The sequence below is a fragment of the Bombina bombina genome, unplaced genomic scaffold, assembly GCF_027579735.1.
Source record: "Bombina bombina isolate aBomBom1 unplaced genomic scaffold, aBomBom1.pri scaffold_434, whole genome shotgun sequence".
Taxonomy (NCBI): Eukaryota; Metazoa; Chordata; class Amphibia; order Anura; family Bombinatoridae; genus Bombina; species Bombina bombina.
The window spans coordinates 1-20277 of NW_026512761.1; positions in this window are offsets into that span (position 1 = coordinate 1).

A 20277-nucleotide genomic window follows, 5' to 3' on the forward strand; every position below is an offset into this window, starting at 1 on the left:
TAGGGGTAGGGATAGGGTTAGGTTTAGGGTTGGGGTTAATAGTTTAATTTAGGTTCTTGCGATGTGGGGGCTGGCGGTTTAGAGGTTAATAGCTTTATTTACTTAATAATTGTAAGTTTAATTTAGATCTAGTTTAATTATGTTAAAGTTAGGGGGTGTTTAGTGGTAGTGATGTGGGAGGCCAGAGGTTTAGGGGTTTATAGCTTTATATAAGTTGCGGCGATATCGGAAGCGGAGGAATAGGGGTTAATAACTTTAATATAGTTGTGGCAATGTTGGTGTGCGGCAGAATAGGGGTTAATATTTTTAGTATAGTGGTGGCGATATCTGGAGCGGCAGATTAGGGGTTAATAATTTTATTTAGGTGGCAGCGATATTGGGAGCGGCAGATTAGGGGTCAATATCTGTAGGCAGGCGTTGGCGATGTTGGAGGCAGCAGATTAGGGTTGTTTAGACTTAGGGTTTATGTTAGGGTGTTAGGTTTAAACTGTCTTTTCTTTTCCCCTTAGACATCAATGGGGCTGCGTTACAGAGCTTTTGTTTCTGCGATCACAGGTGTTAGACTTTTTTAATAACAGGCTCTCCCTATTGTTGTTTATGAGGAAAATGTGCATGAGCATGTCAAAACACTGCTGCTTTTGTGTGCGGTATGGAGCTCAACGCAGCCATATCGCACGCAGAAGCCGGGTTTTTTAAAACTTGCAATGGCAGCGCTATAGGGGGTTAAATAACACAACTTTTGTGGCGTTCTTTACTTTCCCTATAGCGCTCAAAACTCGTAATCTAGGTGAATGTTATGCAAAATTAAACAACTTTGCAATATATTTCACTATTTGTTTTGTCCCCTTTTAGTTTAGCTCTGAAAATTGAGCAATTACTAATTCTTAGGGGCAAAATTATTTTCTGCTATATGGAGAAGATATTGCTTCTTTTTTCCTCTCTGCCACCTCAGAAGTGGTGAGGTAAATCACCCCGACACTCGCTCATTCGGGTTATTGACATGCCCTGCTCTAGCGCAATTGGTTGCCCCGGAGCAGGGGGCAGCATTGCACAAGAAACTTCTTATGCTGTGTTAAATTTTGCCTTGTGATGACAGTGTTGGTGGTGACTGCAGGCGGACAGGTTCACTACTTGCAAACATGTCTGCCTGCAGGGATGGTAAATTTACCCCTTAAAAGTTGAAATATACTCTGCTAACCCTACTACATGTCTGTCCCTTGTTGGGTTATCAGATAACAACTGTAAAACAAAGTATTTTATACTAACTTTATTACAGTGGTTAGCCTTGTTGCCTGTGCACTAAAGGTCCAAAGAAAGAAAGCAAATTGCAGTAAAATAATGCTAATTTGTTTTAAAAAAATTAAGACTTGGGGCGCGATCCGATATAGATCGCAGTTTGCGGCGCAAGCGAGGAGACCGGCGTCGCCCGCAGTTTCAGCTCGCAACTCGAGCCATCCCATATAAGTCGCCGTCAGATGCTAACGTGCCGTAAGTCTGACAAACCAGCGATGTCCAGAAATCTGCGTAAGTACAAATTTCTGGCGTCGCCAGTGACTTGCGGCACGTTAGAATCTGCCGGCGCCTATAAAACCTGACTAAAGTTTAAAACACCCGCACTGTCTAACACGCCTCCCTAACATAGCCCGCACTGTCTAACACGCCTCCCTAACATAGCCCGCACTGTCTAACACGCCTCCCTAACATAGCCCGCACTGTCTAACCCTCTATCCGCTATCCCCCCTCACTAGCCTAACAATAAAAAAAGCTATTAACCCCTAAACCGCCGCTCCTTTACCCCGCCGCAACCTAATAAAGTTATTAACCCCTAAACCGCCGCTCCCGTACCCCGCCGCCAGCTATATTATATCTATAACCCCCTAAAGTGAGCCCCTAACACCGCCGCCATCTATATTACAATTATTAACCCCTAATGTAAGCCCCTTACACCGCCGCCATCTCTATTAAAATGATTAACCCCTAATTTAATCTACCTACCCCGCCGCCAGCTATATTATCTATATTAACCCTAAGTATATTATAGTTAATATAGTTATTACATTATATATATTAACTATATTAACCCTAATTATATTAGGGTTAATATAGTTAATATAGTTACTATAGTATTTATATTAACTATATTAACTCTATCTAACCCTAACACCCCTAACTATATTTATATTAAATTAATCTAATTAATTTATAAACTAAAATATTCCTATTTAAATCTAAATACTTACCTATAAAATAAACCCTAAGATAGCTACAATATAATTAATAATTACATTGTAGCTATGTTAGGGTTAATATTTATTTTACAGGTAAATTGTTAATTATTTTAACTAGGTATAATAGATATTAAATAGTTATTAACTATTTAATATCTACCTAGTTAAAATAATTACCCAATTACCTGTAAAATAAATCCTAACCTAAGTTACAAATACACCTACACTATCAATAAATTAAATAAACTACAAACATCTATCTAAAAATACAATTAAATTAACTAAACTAAATTACAAAAAAAAACAAACACTAAATTACAAAAAATAAAAAAAAGATTAAAAGATTTTTAAGCTAATTACACCTATTCTAAGCCCCCTAATAAAATAATAAACCCCCAAAATAAAAAAAATTCCCTGCCCTATTCTAAATTAAAATAAGTTCATAGCTCTTTACCTTACCAGCCCTTAAAAGGGCCTTTTGTGGGGCATGCCCCAAAGAATTCAGCTCTTTTGCATTCAATAAATACAATCCCCCCCCCCATTACAACCCACCACGCACATACCCCTATTCTAAACCCACCCAAACCCCCCTTAAAAAATCCTAACACTACCCCCCTGAAGATCTCCCTACCTTGTCTTCACCACACCGGGCCGAACTCCTGATCCGATCCGGGCGATGTCGTCCTCCAAGCGGCAAAGAAGAAATCTTCCTCCGGCGATGTCATCCTCCAAGCGGCAAAGAAGAATTCTTCCTCCGGCGACGTCTTCCTCCAAGCGGCAGCAAAGTCTTCAGTCTTCCGGCGGCATCTTCAATCTTCTTTCTTCGCTCCGCCGCCGCGGAGCATCCATCCCGGCCGATCGCTAAACTTGGAATGAGGTACCTTTAAATGACGTCATCCAAGATGGCGTCCGCCGAATTCCGATTGGCTGATAGGATTCTATCAGCCAATCGGAATTAAGTTAAAAAAATCTGATTGGCTGATTGAATCAGCCAATCAGATTCAAGTTCAATCCGATTGGCTGATCCAATCAGCCAATCAGATTGAGCTCGCATTCTATTGGCTGATCGGAACAGCCAATAGAATGCGAGCTCAATCTGATTGGCTGATTGGATCAGCCAATCGGATTGAACTTGAATCTGATTGGCTGATTCAATCAGCCAATCAGATTTTTTTAACTTAATTCCGATTGGCTGATAGAATCCTATCAGCCAATCGGAATTCGGCGGACGCCATCTTGGATGACGTCATTTAAAGGTACCTCATTCCAAGTTTAGCAGTCGGCCGGGATGGATGCTCCGCGGCGGCGGAGCGAAGAAAGAAGATTGAAGATGCCGCCGGAAGAATGAAGACTTTGCTGCCGCTTGGAGGAAGACGTCGCCGGAGGAAGAATTCTTCTTTGCCGCTTGGAGGACGACATCGCCGGAGGAAGATTTCTTCTTTGCCGCTTGGAGGACGACATCGCCCGGATCGGATCAGGAGTTCGGCCCGGTGTGGTGAAGACAAGGTAGGGAGATCTTCAGGGGGGTAGTGTTAGGATTTTTTAAGGGGGGTTTGGGTGGGTTTAGAATAGGGGTATGTGGGTGGTGGGTTGTAATGGGGGGGGGGGATTGTATTTATTGAATGCAAAAGAGCTGAATTCTTTGGGGCATGCCCCACAAAAGGCCCTTTTAAGGGCTGGTAAGGTAAAGAGCTATGAACTTATTTTAATTTAGAATAGGGCAGGGAATTTTTTTTATTTTGGGGGTTTATTATTTTATTAGGGGGCTTAGAATAGGTGTAATTAGCTTAAAAATCTTGTAATCTTTTTTTTATTTTTTGTAATTTAGTGTTTGTTTTTTTTTGTAATTTAGTTTAGTTAATTTAATTGTATTTTTAGATAGATGTTTGTAGTTTATTACATTTATTGATAGTGTAGGTGTATTTATTTTACAGGTAATTGGGTAATTATTTTAACTAGGTAGATATTAAATAGTTAATAACTATTTAATATCTATTATACCTAGTTAAAATAATTAACTATTTACCTGTAAAATAAATATTAACCCTAACATAGCTACAATGTAATTATTAATTATATTGTAGCTATCTTAGGGTTTATTTTATAGGTAAGTATTTAGATTTAAATAGGAATATTTTAGTTTATAAATTAATTAGATTAATTTAATATAAATATAGTTAGGGGTGTTAGGGTTAGATAGAGTTAATATAGTTAATATAAATACTATAGTAACTATATTAACTATATTAACCCTAATATAATTAGGGTTAATATAGTTAATATATATAATGTAATAACTATATTAACTATAATATACTTAGGGTTAATATAGATAACATAGTTGGCGGCGGGGTAGGTAGATTAAATTAGGGGTTAATAATTTTTATATAGGTGGCGGCGGTGTAAGGGGTCAGATTACGGGATAGATAAGGTAGATGGCGGCGGTTTTAGGGGCTCACAGTAGGGGGTTAGTTTATGTAGATGGCGGCGGGGTCGGGGAGCGGCGTTTTATGGGGTAATAACTTTATTAGGGATTTCGGGGGGGGGGATCGCGGTTGACAGGGAGATAGACATTGCGCATGCGTTAGGTGTTAGGTTTATTTTAGAAGATCGCGGTTGACAGGGAGATAGACATTGCGCATGCGTTAGGTGTTAGGTTTATTTTAGCAGCTAGTTTAGGGAGTTACGGGGCTCCAATAGTCAGCGTAAGGCTTCTTACGGCTGCTTTTTGTGGCGAGGTGAAAATGGAGTAAGTTTTCTCCATTTTCGCCACGTAAGTCCTTACGCTGCATATTGGATACCAAACTGCGCGGGTTTGGTATACCTGCCTATAGCCCAAAAAACTGCGGGCGACGGCAGAAATATACGGGCGTAACTTCTAGGTTACGCCGTATATAGGATACCAAATCCGCGCAATTATTGGCGTCGCCGGCTTTTGCGGGCGACGCTTTATATCGGATCGACCCCCTGGCTGCTATGTTATTCTGTTATTCTATAGCCACATAATAGAAATATCCTGTAATTTCAAGGTGTTTACTATCCCTTTAACAGAAGCATTTATGCATTTCACATGTCTAAGCGTTTCATCACCAGCTGTTCTCTCATTGGTTATTATGTTTGAAAGAGAGTGCCTGTGGTGTACAGATGTATGCTCTGTGTGTCCTGTGCCTGTGGTGTACAGATGTATGCTCTGTGTGTCCCGTACCTGTAGTGTACAGATGTATGCTCTGTGTGTCCTGTTCCTGTGGTGTACAGATGTATGCTCTGTGTGTCCCGTACCTGTGGTGTACAGATGTATGCTCTGTGTGTCCCGTGCCTGTGGTGTACAGATGTATGCTCTGTGTGTCCCGTACCTGTGGTGTACAGATGTATGCTCTGTGTGTCCTGTGCCTGTGGTGTACAGATGTATGCTCTGTGTGTCCCGTACCTGTAGTGTACAGATGTATGCTCTGTGTGTCCTGTTCCTGTGGTGTACAGATGTATGCTCTGTGTGTCCCGTACCTGTAGTGTACAGATGTATGCTCTGTGTGTCCTGTGCCTGTGGTGTACAGATGTATGCTCTGTGTATCCTGTGCCTGCGGTGTACAGATGTATGCTCTGTGTGTCCTGTGCCTGTGTTGTAGAGATGTATGCTCTGTGTGTCCCGTGCCTGTGGTGTACAGATGTATGCTCTGTGTGTCCCGTACCTGTGGTGTATAGATGTATGATATGTGTGTCCTGTGCCTGTGGTGTACAGATGTATGCTCTGTGTGTCTCGTGCCTGCAGTGTACAGATGTATGCTCTGTGTGTCCTGTACCTGTGGTGTACAGATGTATGCTCTGTGTGTCCTGTACCTGTGGTGTACAGATGTATGCTCTGTGTGTCCTGTACCTGTGGTGTACAGATGTATGCTCTGTGTGTCCTGTACCTGTGGTGTACAGATGTATGCTCTGTGTGTCCCGTGCCTGCGGTGTACAGATGTAAGCTCTGTGTCCCCCCCGTGCCTGTGGTGTACAGATGTATGCTCTGTGTGTCCTGTACCTGTGGTGTACAGATGTATGCTCTGTGTGTCCTGTGCCTGTGTTGTAGAGATGTATGCTCTGTGTGTCCCGTGCCTGTGGTGTACAGATGTATGCTCTGTGTGTCCCGTACCTGTGGTGTATAGATGTATGATATGTGTGTCCTGTGCCTGTGGTGTACAGATGTATGCTCTGTGTGTCTCGTGCCTGCAGTGTACAGATGTATGCTCTGTGTGTCCTGTACCTGTGGTGTACAGATGTATGCTCTGTGTGTCCCGTGCCTGCGGTGTACAGATGTATGCTCTGTGTGTCCCCCGTGCCTGTGGTGTACAGATGTATGCTCTGTGTGTCCCGTACCTGTGGTGTACAGATGTATGCTCTGTGTGTCCCGTACCTGTGGTGTACAGATGTATGCTCTGTGTGTCCTGTGCCTGTGGTGTACAGATGTATGCTCTGTGTGTCCTGTGCCTGTGGTGTACAGATGTATGCTCTGTGTGTCCTGTGCCTGTGGTGTACAGATGTATGCTCTGTGTTTCCCGTGCCTGTGGTGTAGAGATGCATGCTCTGTGTGTCCCATGCCTGTGGTGTACAGATCTATGCTCTGTGTGTCCTGTGCCTGTGGTGTACAGATGTATGCTCTGTGTGTCCTGTGCCTGTGGAGTACAGATGTATGCTCTGTGTGTCCTGTGCCTGTGGTGTACAAATGTATGCTCTGTGTTTCCCGTGCCTGTGGTGTAGAGATGCATGCTCTGTGTGTCCCATGCCTGTGGTGTACAGATCTATGCTCTGTGTGTCCTGTGCCTGTGGTGTACAGATGTATGCCCTGTGTGTCCTGTGCCTGTGGTGTACAGATCTATGCTTTGTGTGTCCTGTGCCTGTGGTGTACAGATGTATGATATGTGTGTCCTGTGCCTGTGGTGTACAGATGTATGCTCTGTGTGTCTCATGCCTGCGGTGTACAGATGTATGCTCTGTGTCCCCCCCGTGCCTGTGGTGTACAGATATATGCTCTGTTTGTCCCGTACCTGTGGTGTACAGATGTATGCTCTGTGTGTCCCGTACCTGTGGTGTACAGATGTATGCTCTGTGTGTCCTGTGCCTGTGGTGTACAGATGTATGATCTGTGTGTCCCGTACCTGTGGTGTACAGATGTATTCTCTGTGTGTCCCGTACCTGTGGTGTACAGATGTATGCTCTGTGTGTCCCGTACCTGTGGTGTACAGATGTATGCTCTCTGTGTCCTGTGCCTGTTGTGTACAGATGTATGCTCTGTTGTGTGTCCTGTGCCTGTGGTGTACAGATGTATGCTCTGTGTGTCCTGTGCCTGTGGTGTACAGATGTATGCTCTGTGTTTCCCGTGCCTGAGGTGTACAGATGCATGCTCTGTGTGTCCCGTGCCTGTGGTGTACAGATCTATGCTCTGTGTGCCCTGTACCTGTGGTGTACAGATGTATGCCCTGTGTGTCCTATGCCTGTGTTGTACAGATGTATGCTCTGTGTGTCCTGTGTCTGTGGTGTACAGATGTATGCTCTGTGTGTCCCGTGCCTGTGGTGTACAGATGTATGCTCTGTGTGTCCCGTGCCTGTGGTGTACAGATGTATGCTCTGTGTGTCCCGTGCCTGTGGTGTACAGATGTATGCTCTGTGTGTCCTGTGTCTGTGGTGTACAGATGTATGCTCTGTGTGTCCCGTACCTGTGGTGTACAGATGTATGCTCTGTGTGTCCTGTGCCTGTTGTGTACAGATGTATGCTCTGTGTGTCCTGTACCTGTGGTGTACAGATGTATGCCCTGTGTGTCCTATGCCTGTGTTGTACAGATGTATGCTCTGTGTGTCCTGTGTCTGTGGTGTACAGATGTATGCTCTGTGTGTCCCGTGCCTGTGGTGTACAGATGTATGCTCTGTGTGTCCTGTACCAGTGGTGTACAGATGTATGCTCTGTGTGTCCCGTGCCTGTGGTGTACAGATGTATGCCTTGTGTGTCTCGTGCCTGTGGTGTACAGATGTATGCGCTGTGTGTCCTGTGCCTGTGGTGTACAGATGTATGCTCTGTGTGTCCCGTACCTGTGGTGTACAGATGTATGCTCTGTGTGTCCTGTACCTGTGGTGTACAAATGTATGCTCAGTGTGTCCTGTGCCTGTGGTATACAGATGTATGCTCTGTGTGTCCTGTGCCTGTTGTGTACAGATGTATGGTCTGTGTTTCCTGTACCAGTGGTGTACAGATGTATGCTCTGTGTGTCCTGTACCTGTGGTGTACAGATGTATGCTCTGTGTGTCCTGTGCCTTTGGTGTACAGATGTATGCTCTGTGTGTCCTGTTCCTGTGGTGTACAGATGTATGCTCTGTGTGTCCTGTACCAGTGGTGTACAGATGTATGCTCTGTGTGTCCTGTACCTGTAGTGTACAGATGCATACTCTGTGTGTCCTGTGCCTGTGGTGTACATATGTATGCTCTGTGTGTCCCGTACCTGTGGTGTACAGATGTATGCTCTGTGTCCCCCCCTGTGCCTGTGGTGTACAGATGTATGCTCTGTGTCCCCCCCGTCCCTGTGGTGTACAGATGTATGCTCTGTGTGTCCCGTGCCTGTGGTGTACAGATGTATGCTCTGTGTGTCCCGTGCCTGTGGTGTACAGATGTATGCTCTGTGTGTCCTGTGCCTGTGGTGTACAGATGTATGCTCTGTGTGTCCCGTACCTGTGGTGTACAGATGTATGCTCTGTGTGTCCTGTGCCTGTTGTGTACAGATGTATGCTCTGTGTGTCCCGTGCCTGTGGTGTACAGATGTATGCCTTGTGTGTCTCGTGCCTGTGGTGTACAGATGTATGCGCTGTGTGTCCTGTGCCTGTGGTGTACAGATGTATGCTCTGTGTGTCCCGTACCTGTGGTGTACAGATGTATGCTCTGTGTGTCCTGTACCTGTGGTGTACAGATGTATGCTCAGTGTGTCCTGTGCCTGTGGTGTACAGATGTATGCTCTGTGTGTCCTGTGCCTGTGGTGTACAGATGTATGGTCTGTGTTTCCTGTACCAGTGGTGTACAGATGTATGCTCTGTGTGTCCTGTACCTGTGGTGTACAGATGTATGCTCTGTGTGTCCTGTGCCTTTGGTGTACAGATGTATGCTCTGTGTGTCCTGTGCCTGTGGTGTACAGATGTATGCTCTGTGTGTCCTGTACCAGTGGTGTACAGATGTATGCTCTGTGTGTCCTGTACCTGTAGTGTACAGATGCATACTCTGTGTGTCCTGTGCCTGTGGTGTACATATGTATGCTCTGTGTGTCCCGTACCTGTGGTGTACAGATGTATGCTCTGTGTCCCCCCGTGCCTGTGGTGTACAGATGTATGCTCTGTGTCCCCCCCGTGCCTGTGGTGTACAGATGTATGCTCTGTGTGTCCCCCGTGCCTGTGGTGTACAGATGTCTGCTCTGTGTGTCCCCCGTACCTGTGGTGTACAGATGTATGCTCTGTATGTCCCCCGTGCCTGTGGTGTTCAGATGTATGCTCTGTGTGTTCCATACCTTTGGTGTACAGATGTATGCTCTGTGTGACCCGTGCCTGTGGTGTACAGAATCAGATGTATGCCTGTGGTGTACAGATGTATGCTCTGTGTGTCCAGTACCTGTGGTGTACAGATGTATGCTCTGTGTGTCCCAAGCATAGTACAAGCTTTTCCAGATTATTTTTATCTGCAATAATGTTTCTATTCAAAATTGAAATGCACCAATGTACATTCCAGTTTTGTCTGCAGTAATCACCTACCAGTGTTGTACAGATGTATGCTCTGTGTGTCCTGTGCCTGTGGTGTACAGATGTATGCTCTGTGTGTCCTGTGCATGTGATGTACAGATGTATGCTCTGTATGTCCAGTTGTGTACAGATGTATGCTATGTGTGTCCTGTGCCTGTGGTGTACAGATGTATGCTCTGTGTGTCCTGTGCCTGTGGTGTACAGATGTATGCTCTGTGTGTCCTGTGTCTGTGGTGTACAGATGTATGCTCTGTATGTCCTGTGTCTGTGGTGTACAGATGTATGCTCTGCGTGTCCTATGCCTGTGGTGTACAGATGTATGCTCTGTGTGTCCCGTGCCTGTGGTGTACAGATGTATGCTCTGTGTGTCCCGTGCCTGTGGTGTACAGATGTATGCTCTATGTGTCCTGTGCCTGTGGTGTACAGATGTATGCTCTGTGTGTACCCCGTGACTGTAGTGTATAGATGTATGCTCTGTGTGTCCCCAATGCCTGTGGTGTACAGATGTATGCTCTGTGTGTTCCATGCCTTTGGTGTACAGATGTATGCTCTGTGTGACCCGTGCCTGTGGTGTACAGAATCAGATGTATGCCTGTGGTGTACAGATGTATGCTCTGTGTGTCCAGTACCTGTGGTGTACAGATGTATGCTCTGTGTGTCCCAAGCATAGTACAAGCTTTTACTGGATTATTTTTATCTGCAATAATGTTTCTATTCAAAATTGAAATGCACCAATGTACATTCCAGTTTTGTCTGCAGTAATCACCTACCAGTGTTGTACAGATGTATGCTCTGTGTGTCCTGTGCCTGTGGTGTACAGATGTATGCTCTGTGTGTCCTGTGCATGTGATGTACAGATGTATGCTCTGTATGTCCAGTGGTGTACAGATGTATGCTCTGTGTGTCCTGTGCCTGTGGTGTACAGATGTATGCTCTGTGTGTCCTGTGTCTGTGGTGTACAGATGTATGCTCTGCGTGTCCTATGCCTGTGGTGTACAGATGTATGCTCTGTGTGTCCCGTACCTGTGGTGTACAGATGTATGATCTGTGTGTCCCGTGCCTGTGGTGTACAGATGTATGCTCTGTGTGTCCTGTGCCTGTGGTGTACAGATGTATGCTCTGTGTGTCCCGTACCTGTGGTGTACAGATGTATGCTCTGTGTGTCCTGTGCCTGTTGTGTACAGATGTATGCTCTGTGTGTCCTGTACCTGTGGTGTACAGATGTATGCCCTGTGTGTCCTATGCCTGTGTTGTACAGATGTATGCTCTGTGTGTCCTGTACCAGTGGTGTACAGATGTATGCTCTGTGTGTCCCGTGCCTGTGGTGTACAGATGTATGCCATGTGTGTCTCGTGCCTGTGGTGTACAGATGTATGCGCTGTGTGTCCTGTGCCTGTGGTGTACAGATGTATGCTCTGTGTGTCCCGTACCTGTGGTGTACAGATGTATGCTCTGTGTGTCCTGTACCTGTGGTGTACAGATGTATGCTCAGTGTGTCCTGTGCCTGTGGTGTACAGATGTATGCTCTGTGTGTCCTGTGCCTGTTGTGTACAGATGTATGGTCTGTGTTTCCTGTACCTGTGGTGTACAGATGTATGCTCTGTGTGTCCTGTACCTGTGGTGTACAGATGTATGCTCTGTGTGTCCTGTGCCTTTGGTGTACAGATGTATGCTCTGTGTGTCCTGTGCCTGTGGTGTACAGATGTATGCTCTGTGTGTCCTGTGCCTGTGGTGTACAGATGTATGCTCTGTGTGTCCTGTACCAGTGGTGTACAGATGTATGCTCTGTGTGTCCTGTACCTGTAGTGTACAGATGCATACTCTGTGTGTCCTGTGCCTGTGGTGTACATATGTATGCTCTGTGTGTCCCGTGTCTGTGGTGTACAGATGTATGCTCTGTGTCCCCCCCGTGCCTGTGGTGTACAGATGTATGCTCTGTGTGTCCCCCGTGCCTGTGGTGTACAGATGTATGCTCTGTGTGTCCCCCGTGCCTGTGGTGTACAGATGTCTGCTCTGTGTGTCCCCCGTACCTGTGGTGTACAGATGTATGCTCTGTATGTCCCCCGTGCCTGTGGTGTACAGATGTATGCTCTGTGTGTTCCATGCCTTTGGTGTACAGATGTATGCTCTGTGTGACCCGTGCCTGTGGTGTACAGAATCAGATGTATGCCTGTGGTGTACAGATGTATGCTCTGTGTGTCCAGTACCTGTGGTGTACAGATGTATGCTCTGTGTGTCCCAAGCATAGTACAAGCTTTTACTGGATTATTTTTATCTGCAATAATGTTTCTATTCAAAATTGAAATGCACCAATGTACATTCCAGTTTTGTCTGCAGTAATCACCTACCAGTGTTGTACAGATGTATGCTCTGTGTGTCCTGTGCCTGTGGTGTACAGATGTATGCTCTGTGTGTCCTGTGCCTGTGGTGTACAGATGTATGCTCTGTGTGTCCTGTGCATGTGATGTACAGATGTATGCTCTGTATGTCCAGTTGTGTACAGATGTATGCTATGTGTGTCCTGTGCAGGGCTGCCACTAGAAATTTTGGGGCCCCTGACTTAACCATTGATCAGGCCCCCCCCCCCTTTGACATGTGCAATTTTTGACCAAGTGACTAAAACGTATATGCACTTTATTCTTAAGTGTCTATTTAAACTTGGAAATGTTGTAAAGGTAGTAACATACAGACACACAGACACACACTCATACACAAACACACACACTCACACATAAGTATTCAGATATAGACACTCTAGCAGACACGCAAAGAAACTCAGACACAGACACCCAAACAGACACTCAGCACTTGTTTACATTGACCTGACAAGTAATGAGGTAAACTACAGTTTTGTAAAAAAAGGAGATTTAGAAAACAAAATATGGAGTTCTGATTATCTTTTTGTAAAGGAAGATGCCAACTAAATGATGATGACAACAGCATGAAGTGGCTGAAAGGAAGGGCCTGAACTCCCTAAACAATAATTTAAAGGTTAAATGGTGGATTGGTGACTTCCGGAAAGGTCTTGTTAGTCTCAAAGTCTGTAGAAAGATGTGAATAATCAGTAGTAAGGTCAAAATGTCCTAAAAAGGAACAGCCAATGGACAGACACACACAAACTCAAGCTTGCACATACACACCCAAGGAAACACCAACAGAGACAGCCTCAGAAAACACACAAAGACATACACACACACACAGAGATACCCACAGAAAACACACAAAGACATACACACAGAGACAACCACATAAAACACAGAAATACATACATACACACACCCTCACTGAGACATCCACAGAAAACACACAAAGACATACACACACCCTCACAGAGACACCCACAGAAAACACACACCCTAACAGAGACATCCACATAAATTACAGACATACATACATACACACACACACCCTCACAGAGACATCCACAGAAAGCACAAACATACACACCCACCCTCACAGAGGCATCCAGAGAAAATACACAAAGACAAACATACACACACCCTCACAGAGAAACCCATAGAAAAAGCTCAAATACATATGCACACACCCTTACAGACATCCACAAAAAATTCACAAAGACATACACCCCCACCCTCACAGAGAGACCCACAGAAAAAAAAATACATACACACTCATAGAGACACAAACCAAAGCACAAAGACAAACACAGACACTCACTGAAACACTCACAGGAGGAAACATGTATGCACCTTGTATCCCCTAAATCAACAATGTGTGACATGCATGATAAAAAAAATTGCAGAAATTAAGAGATCACTTTTTAAAGAATCATATTTGTAAATGTGCAAACAAAGATAATTCTGTGCATTCAAAATTGTACATTAATGATCTGGGTAGATGGCTAGATGAAGAAAAGTACTTTTAAAAGGTTGACATATGTTTTTTGTTTTTTTTTTACCCAACCAAGAGCACCACTTCAAATATAGTGTACAAATGTTCCCATCTGTCAGCTGTACTTATGGATTTTTAAAATGCTGTACTCTATATGGTCTTGGTGGAACCATAAGCTGTTGTACTCATACCATTAGATCTGGTTAAATGCAGGATTTAGGCTCGTTGGTATGTATTTCAAAATTATGTCAGCTGTAGTGTAAACTGAACAGTTTTACGTTAACCTGTCTCATTTCAAACACTAAGCAATATTAGTCTGAGAGTATAACATTTTATGCAGATGTAAAAATCTTTGATAAAATGCATCCTTGCATCTGGAAAGTCATTGCATAAAGGGGCAGTAAACTGGAATGTAATTCATATATATATAAATATAAATCAAAAAATAGAATTTCTACAGCATTGTCAAATAATCATAAATACACTGCTGCTAAAAAAAATGTGTTTTATGGACCCCTGGCCCCACCATACAACTACTACCACACTGAAGTTACAATCCGAAATTGCACAAAGAAATAAAAAAACATTTGCTAAGTAAGTCCTACCTCCTCTGCAAATGAAAGTGATCTGCTGTCTGACTCTGGCACACACTGTACAAACAAAGTACCAAGTCTGTCTCACACTGTGCATAGTGGTTTAGTGCACACTCAGAAATCCTCTCAAATGCTAATACTTTACTCCTTGTAATAGCATTTCCCCTGCTGTAGTACCCACTGGTGGCTGCCAAAATTAAAAAAAAAAAAAAAATTTTTTAGTTCTTGCTTCATGGGGCCACCCTGGCCCATTGGGCCCCTGACAGGAGTCACCCCTGTCACCCCCTGATGGCGGCCCTGGTCCTGTGCCTGTGGTGTACAGATGTATGCTCTGTGTGTCCTGTGCCTGTGGTATACAGATGTATGCTCTGTGTGTCCTGTGTCTGTGGTGTACAGATGTATGCTCTGTGTGTCCTGTGTCTGTGGTGTACAGATGTATGCTCTGCGTGTCCTGTGCCTGTGGTGTACAGATGTATGCTCTGTGTGTCCCGTGCCTGTGGTGTACAGATGTATGCTCTGTGTGTCCCGTGCCTGTGGTGTACAGATGTATGCTCTGTGTGTCCTGTGCCTGTGGTGTACAGATGTATGCTCTTTGTGTCCCGTACCTGTGGTGTACAGATGTATGCTCTGTGTGTCCTGTGCCTGTTGTGTACAGATGTATGCTCTGTGTGTCCTGTACCTGTGGTGTACAGATGTATGCCCTGTGTGTCCTATGCCTGTGTTGTACAGATGTATGCTCTGTGTGTCCTGTGTCTGTGGTGTACAGATGTATGCTCTGTGTGTCCCGTGCCTGTGGTGTACAGATGTATGCTCTGTGTGTCCCGTGCCTGTGGTGTACAGATGTATGCTCTGTGTGTCCTGTACCAGTGGTGTACAGATGTATGCTCTGTGTGTCCCGTGCCTGTGGTGTACAGATGTCTGCTCTGTGTGTCCCCCGTACCTGTGGTGTACAGATGTATGCTCTGTATGTCCCCCGTGCCTGTGGTGTACAGATGTATGCTCTGTGTGTTCCATGCCTTTGGTGTACAGATGTATGCTCTGTGTGACCCGTGCCTGTGGTGTACAGAATCAGATGTATGCCTGTGGTGTACAGATGTATGCTCTGTGTGTCCAGTACCTGTGGTGTACAGATGTATGCTCTGTGTGTCCCAAGCATAGTACAAGCTTTTACTGGATTATTTTTATCTGCAATAATGTTTCTATTCAAAATTGAAATGCACCAATGTACATTCCAGTTTTGTCTGCAGTAATCACCTACCAGTGTTGTACAGATGTATGCTCTGTGTGTCCTGTGCCTGTGGTGTACAGATGTATGCTCTGTGTGTCCTGTGCATGTGATGTACAGATGTATGCTCTGTATGTCCAGTTGTGTACAGATGTATGCTATGTGTGTCCTGTGCCTGTGGTGTACAGATGTATGCTCTGTGTGTCCTGTGCCTGTGGTGTACAGATGTATGCTCTGTGTGTCCTGTGTCTGTGGTGTACAGATGTATGCTCTGTGTGTCCTGTGTCTGTGGTGTACAGATGTATGCTCTGCGTGTCCTATGCCTGTGGTGTACAGATGTATGCTCTGTGTGTCCCGTGCCTGTGGTGTACAGATGTATGCTCTGTGTCCCGTGCCTGTGGTGTACAGATGTATGCTCTGTGTGTCCTGTGCCTGTGGTGTACAGATGTATGCTCTGTGTGTCCCGTACCTGTGGTGTACAGATGTATGCTCTGTGTGTCCTGTGCCTGTTGTGTACAGATGTATGCTCTGTGTGTCCTGTACCTGTGGTGTACAGATGTATGCCCTGTGTGTCCTGTACCTGTGGTGTACAGATGTATGCCCTGTGTGTCCTGTGCCTGTGTTGTACAGATGTATGCTCTGTGTTTCCTGTGTCTGTGGTGTACAGATGTATGCTCTGTGTGTCCCGTGCCTGTGGTGTACAGATGTATGCTCTGTGTGTCCCGTGCCTGTGGTGTACAGATGTATGCTCTGTGTGTCCTGTACCAGTGGTGTACAGATGTATGCTCTGTGTGTCCCGTGCCTGTGGTGTACAGATGTATGCCTTGTGTGTCTCGTGCCTGTGGTGTACAGATGTATGCGCTGTGTGTCCTGTGCCTGTGGTGTACAGATGTATGCTCTGTGTGTCCCGTACCTGTGGTGTACAGATGTATGCTCTGTGTGTCCTGTACCTGTGGTGTACAGATGTATACTCAGTGTGTCCTGTGCCTGTGGTGTACAGATGTATGCTCTGAGTGTCCTGTGCCTGTTGTGTACAGATGTATGGTCTGTGTTTCCTGTACCAGTGGTGTACAGATGTATGCTCTGTGTGTCCTGTACCTGTGGCGTACAGCTGTATGCTCTGTGTGTCCTGTTCCTTTGGTGTACAGATGTATGCTCTGTGTGTCCTGTGCCTGTGGTGTACAGATGTATGCTCTGTGTGTCCTGTACCTGTAGTGTACAGATGCATACTCTGTGTGTCCTGTGCCTGTGGTGTACATATGTATGCTCTGTGTGTCCCGTACCTGTGGTGTACAGATGTATGCTCTGTGTGTCCCCCATGCCTGTGGTGTACAGATGTATGCTCTGTGTGTCCTGTGCCTGTGGTGTACAGATGTATGCTCTGTGTGTCCCGTACCTGTGGTGTACAGATGTATGCTCTGTGTGTCCTGTGCCTGTTGTGTACAGATGTATGCTCTGTGTGTCCTGTACCTGTGGTGTACAGATGTATGCCCTGTGTGTCCTATGCCTGTGTTGTACAGATGTATGCTCTGTGTGTCCTGTGTCTGTGGTGTACAGATGTATGCTCTGTGTGTCCCATGCCTGTGGTGTACAGATGTATGCTCTGTGTGTCCCGTGCCTGTGGTGTACAGATGTATGCTCTGTGTGTCCTGTACCAGTGGTGTACAGATGTATGCTCTGTGTGTCCCGTGCCTGTGGTGTACCGATGTATGCATTGTGTGTCTCGTGCCTGTGGTGTACAGATGTATGCGCTGTGTGTCCTATGCCTGTGGTGTACAGATGTATGCTCTGTGTGTCCCGTACCTGTGGTGTACAGATGTATGCTCTGTGTGTCCTGTACCTGTGGTGTACAGATGTATGCTCAGTGTGTCCTGTGCCTGTGGTGTACAGATGTATGCTCTGTGTGTCCTGTGCCTGTTGTGTACAGATGTATGGTCTGTGTTTCCTGTACCAGTGGTGTACAGATGTATGCTCTGTGTGTCCTGTACCTGTGGTGTACAGATGTATGCTCTGTGTGTCCTGTGCCTTTGGTGTACAGATGTATGCTCTGTGTGTCCTGTGCCTGTGGTGTACAGATGAATGCTCTGTGTGTCCTGTACCAGTGGTGTACAGATGTATGCTCTGTGTGTCCTGTACCTGTAGTGTACAGATGCATACTCTGTGTGTCCTGTGCCTGTGGTGTACATATGTATGCTCTGTGTGTCCCGTACCTGTGGTGTACAGATGTATGCTCTGTGTCCCCCCCGTGCCTGTGGTGTACAGATGTATGCTCTGTGTGTCCCCCGTGCCTGTGGTGTACAGATGTATGCTCTGTGTGTCCCCTGTGCCTGTGGTGTACAGATGTCTGCTCTGTGTGTGTCCCGTACCTGTGGTGTACAGATGTATGCTCTGTATGTCCCCCGTGCCTGTGGTGTACAGATGTATGCTCTGTGTGTCCTGTACCTGTGGTGTACAGATGTATGCTCTGTGTGTACCTTGTGACTGTAGTGTATAGATGTATGCTCTGTGTGTCCCCAATGCCTGTGGTGTACAGATGTATGCTCTGTGTGTTCCATGCCTTTGGTGTACAGATGTATGCTCTGTGTGACCCGTGCCTGTGGTGTACAGAATCAGATGTATGCCTGTGGTGTACAGATGTATGCTCTGTGTGTCCAGTACCTGTGGTGTACAGATGTATGCTCTGTGTGTCCCAAGCATAGTACAAGCTTTTACTGGATTATTTTTATCTGCAATAATGTTTCTATTCAAAATTGAAATGCACCAATGTACATTCCAGTTTTGTCTGCAGTAATCACCTACCAGTGTTGTACAGATGTATGCTCTGTGTGTCCTGTGCCTGTGGTGTACAGATGTATGCTCTGTGTGTCCTGTGCATGTGATGTACAGATGTATGCTCTGTATGTCCAGTTGTGTACAGATGTATGCTATGTGTGTCCTGTGCCTGTGGTGTACAGATGTATGCTCTGTGTGTCCTGTGCCTGTGGTGTACAGATGTATGCTCTGTGTGTCCTGTGTCTGAGGTGTACAGATGTATGCTCTGTGTGTCCTGTGTCTGTGGTGTACAGATGTATGCTCTGCGTGTCCTATGCCTGTGGTGTACAGATGTATGCTCTGTGTGTCCTATGAATGTGGTGTACAGATGTATGCTCTGTGTGTCTCGTGCCTGTGGTGTACAGATGTATGCTCTGTGTGTCTCGTACCTGTGGTGTACAGATGTATGCTCTGTGTGTCTCGTGCCTGTGGTGTACAGATGTATTCTCTGTGTGTCCTGTGCCAGTGTTGTACAGATGTATGCTCTGCGTGCCCTGTGCCTGTGGTGTACAGATGTATGCTCTGTGTGTCCTGTGCCTGTGGTGTACAGATGTATGCTCTGTGTGTCTCGTGCCTGTGGTGTACAGATGTATGCTCTGTGTGTCTCGTGCCTGTGGTGTACAGATGTATGCTCTGCGTGTCCTGTGCCTGTGGTGTACAGATGTATGCTATGTGTGTCTCATGCCTGTAGTGTACAGATGTATGCTCTGCGTGTCATGTGCCTGTGGTGTACAGATGTATGCTATGTGTGTCTCGTGCCTGTGGTGTACAGATGTATGCTCTGTGTGTCCTGTGCCTGTGGTGTACAGATGTATGCTCTGCGTGTCCTGTACCTGTGGTGTACAGATGTATGCTCTGCGTGTCCTATGCCTGTGGTTTACAGATGTATGCTGTGTGTGTCTCGTGCCTGTGGTGTACAGAAGTATGCTCTGTGTCCCCCCCGTGCCTGTGGTGTTCAGATGTGTGCTCTGTGTGTCCCCCTTGCCTGTGGTGTTCAGATGTATGCTCTGTGTGTCCCCCGTGCCTGTGGTGTACAGATGTATGCTCTGTGTGTCCCCCGTACCTGTGGTGTACAGATGTATGCACTGTATGTCCCCCGTGCCTGTGGTGTACAGATGTATGCTCTGTGTGTCCTGTACCAGTGTTGTACAGATGTAGGCTCTGCGTTTCCTGTACCTGTGGTGTACAGATGTATGCTCTGTGTGTACCCCGTGCCTGTAGTGTACAGATGTATGCTCTGTGTGTCCCTAATGCCTGTGGTGTACAGATGTATGCTCTGTGTGTCCCATGCCTGTGGTGTACAGATGTATGCTCTGTGTGACCCGTGCCTGTGGTGTACAGATGTATGCTCTGTGTGACCCGTGCCTGTGGTGTACAGATGTATGCCTGTGGTGTACAGATGTATGCTCTGTGTGTCCAGTACCTGTGGTGTACAGATGTATGCTCTGTGTGACCCAAGCATAGTACAAGCTTTTACTTGATTATTTTTATCTGCAATAATGTTTCTATTCAAAATTGAAATGCACCAATGTACATTTCAGTTTTGTCTGCAGTAATCACCTTAAGATTGTAATATAAAAGTATTAGTTATAAGTACAATGACTTTGCAGTATTGTGGTTGTGGCAAACCTAGCCACTTCTGGACTATAACATAAGAAAGGTTGTCTATAGGCTGTATATTGTGCTATGTAGATGTGACAGACCCTTCTGTCAGCACTGAAAGAGTTAACTGGGTTCAGCTATTGTGCACTGTCATTAATGTTATTGATACACAGTCCATTGTTTAATCAACCTCAGAGAGCAGACCCTAGATGATAAG